Consider the following 3,646-nt stretch of genomic DNA (forward strand, 5'->3'; position numbering starts at 1 on the left):
CTTGCCTGTATATGGTTTTTTAAGCTCCACCAGAAGTGACACCTGATTGCAGAACCAGGAGTAAGCTAGATGTGGTCTCCAACACAAAATGTTAAAAATAGTAAGTGGGAGCTGAAAGATCATATAGCAGGTAGAGTGTTTGCCTTGCAAGCTGCCAACCAGGGTTTGAGCCCTGACATCCTAGATGACCTCCTGAGCTAGCTAGGAGGGATTCCTGAGTAAAGAACCAGAGTGTCCCCTGAGCATTGTTGGATGTGGCCAAAAAACCAAAACCAAAATAAAATAATAATAAATAAAAACAAAGGCAAAGAGGAAGAAACATAGAAAACTCCCCTTGCTATTTCAAGCTCAAGAACGGTGCTGATTATTTATGGGAACTGCCTGTAGAATCTCCCTGAAAATCCCACTGAGCCCACAAAGTTCCCACAAAGCTTGTTCAATTCAAATGATCGTCCTCTTTATTGGTTAAATTCTTCAAACTTGGCACTGGGTTCTTTGTGGCAAGGAATAAGTGACTCGGGAGAAATGACTGTAGTTGGTTTATGGGCTTTGTAGCTCTTTTCAAGGAAGAAATGCTATTGTCCTTCCCAGAATCCACAAGTCTGTGTGTACAGTCTGGATAGAATGTGTCTCCTATCTGAATCAGTTGCTCAAACCTGTCAATGGTGGGGACATTTTCTTTGGCTGAACTATGTGGTGACATCCCTCAGGGTTCAAGAGTCCTTATCCTAGAAATTCCACCTAGGGCAGAGACAAGTTGATTGATATGGCATGCAATATTCTTAGAGTATGTTTCCTGGGTTTTTATGTGACCTTCTCTGGGCTTTTATGTGACCCAACTTGGCACATCATAAAGCTATATTGTCAGTATAATTCTTTGTGCCTCTGCTTAGACCTCGTACTATTCATTTCTGAAAAGAGAGAGCTGGTCAAGTGGAATCTGTAATATAATACCAGATCTTAATATTGATACCAACTTGTCTTTCTCTATCTCCACTCTATTCTCCACATGGCAACCAGGAACATCTATCTCTAAAACAAACTTAATTCTCTCTTTTCCTTTCTGAGACTCCATTGGCCCTGTATTGCCTGTAGAAATAGTCTACAAACTTTGTTGATTGAGTCCTTATAAACTATTTTAATATATACTTCCAAGTATGTGTATTTGTATTATATACATACTATCATTGTTATCATTATCATACTGTAAATGTTGTATATAACAAATTAATTTTTAAGTTGAAACAAAGATAAAGTAAGCAATAGTTTATGGGGCCAACAAGAGAGGAAAAAGGGCTGGAGGATATACTTTGCTTGTAGAAAGACCAGATTCAATTCCTGGTATTACATATTCGCCCAAACACTCTAGGAGCAATCTTTAGGCAAAGCACACTGCTGGGTGTGGTCCCCAAACTAAAAACCAACCCACAAAAAATATTGATGAGTTATGAGGTCTTCTTCACACTATCGTTAGATAATATCACAAACACAATAAATATAATTGGCAAAGTTCTCTATTAAGGACAATAGGTGATATTTCTATGCCTAATCTCTTAGAATTTTGAATTCTTTGCATGACTTCATCATGTATATGGATGTTTGGTGCTCATTCTCAGCTTATAATAGGGTTGAAGAAAACCTCAACTAAGAAAAGTATCTGTGCTACTATTCTTTTTTTTTTTTCATGTCAGAAGGGTCATGTGCCTACGTCGTAACAAAGTTGAAGCAAGGCACATATCACACAGACGTGTGAAAACCCGATCATCATGCTTATGAACCAGAAAAGGATCATGTGCCACTATTCTTAATGATATGTTTATATTGCTAAATATTATCTTTAATTCATTATTTCTATTCAGAAATATTTTTGATCCATTTGTCCAGTTTGTTTATGACAATAACTATAATTTAATCAACAAAGGCCATGTAAACTATATTGGGTTTTTTGCATTTTTTTCTTTATTTAAACTTTTTTTTTTTGTTTTTTGGTTTTTGGGTCACACCCGGCAGTGCTCAGGGGTTACTCCTGGCTGTCTGCTCAGAGATAGCTCCTGGCAGGCGTGGGGGACCATATGGGACACCAGGATTTGAGCCAACCACCTTTGGTCCTGGATCGGCTGCTTGCAAGGCAAACACCTCTGTGCTATCTCTCCGGGCCCTATTTAAACATCTTGATTACAAATATGATTGTGATTAGGTTTCAGTCATGTAAAGAATATCCCCCTTCACCAGTGAAACATTCCCACCACCAATGTCCCAAATCTCCCTCCATCCCACCCCACCCCCACCTGTACTCTAGACAGGCTTTCCAGTTCCCTCATTCATTCACATGATTATAATAATTCTCAGTGTAGTTATTAGTTATTTCTCTAACTGCACTCACCACTCTTTGTGGTGAGCTTCATGAAGTGAGCTGGAAGTTCCAGCCTTCCTCTCATTGTCTCTGAGGATTGTTGCAAAGATGACTTTTATTTTTCTTAAAACCCATAGATGAGTGAGACTATTCTGTGTCTCTGTCCCTCCCTCTGACTTATTTTGCTTAGCATGATAGACTCCATGTACATCCACGTATAGGAAAATTTCATGACTTCATCTCTCCTGACGGCTGCATAACATTTCATTGTGTATATGTACCACAGTTTCTTTAGCCATTCGTTTGTTGAAGGGCATCTTGGTTGTTTCCAGAGCCTGGCTATTGTGAATAGTGCTGCAATAAATATAGGTGTGAGGAAGGGGTTTTTGTATTGTATTATTGTGTTCCTAGGGTATATCCCTAGGAGTGGAATAGCTGGGTCGAATGGGAGCTCAATTTCCAGTCTTTGGAGGAATCTCCATATCGCTTTCCATAGAGGTTGGACTAGACGGCATTCCACCAGCAGTAGATAAGAGTTCCTTTGTCTCCACATCCCCGCCAGCACTGATTGTTCTCATTCTTTGTGATGTGTGCCAATCTCTGTGGTGTGAGATGGTATCTCATCATTGTTTTGATTTGTATCTCCCTGATGATCAGTGATGAGGAGCATTTTTTCATGTGCCTTTTGGCCATTTCTATTTCTTTTTTATCAAAGTGTCTGTTCATTTCTTCTCCCCATTTTTTGATGGTATTAGATGTTTTTTTTTCTTGTAAAGTTCTGTCAGTGCCCTGTATATTTTGGATATTAGCCCTTTATCTGATGGGTATTGGGTGAATAGTTTCTCCCACAGAGTGGGTGGCTCTTGTATCCTGGGCACTATTTTTTTTTTGAGGTTCAGAAGCTTCTCAGCTTAATGTATTCCCATCTGTTTATCTCTGCTTCCACTTGTTTGGAAAGTGCAGTTTCCTCCTTGAAGATGCCTTTAGTCTCAATGTCATGGAGTGTTTAACCTACGTGTTGTTCTGTATACCTTATGGTATCAGGTCTAATATCAAGGTCTTTAATCCATTTGGATTTTACCTTTTACATGATGTTAACTGGGGGTCTATGTTCGCTTTTTTGCAAGTGGCTAATCAGTTCTGCCAGCACCCTGCAACTTTAAAGATCAAAACTATGAGCATTGCCACTGGCCACTGAGTGCTGCCCAAGTTCTAGTTTTGCCATATGACATCTCATTCATAACATGTAGCCAGACACCACAAACAGATGGAGGACTCGTGGTCACTGTATAT

The 3,646-nt window shown here is 39.4% G+C and overlaps 1 non-coding gene across 1 annotated transcript; it reads right to left on the reverse strand.

Moving 5' to 3' along the window:
• Positions 1 to 1,685: 1,685 nt before the first annotated feature.
• On the reverse strand, positions 1,686 to 1,789 carry LOC126005327 (small nucleolar RNA U13). Its single transcript, XR_007494462.1, has one exon. It is a non-coding gene; the product is annotated as a small nucleolar RNA U13 (small nucleolar RNA).
• Positions 1,790 to 3,646: the final 1,857 nt, after the last annotated feature.

The sequence above is a fragment of the Suncus etruscus genome, chromosome 3 (assembly GCF_024139225.1).
Source record: "Suncus etruscus isolate mSunEtr1 chromosome 3, mSunEtr1.pri.cur, whole genome shotgun sequence".
Classification (NCBI taxonomy): Eukaryota; Metazoa; Chordata; class Mammalia; order Eulipotyphla; family Soricidae; genus Suncus; species Suncus etruscus.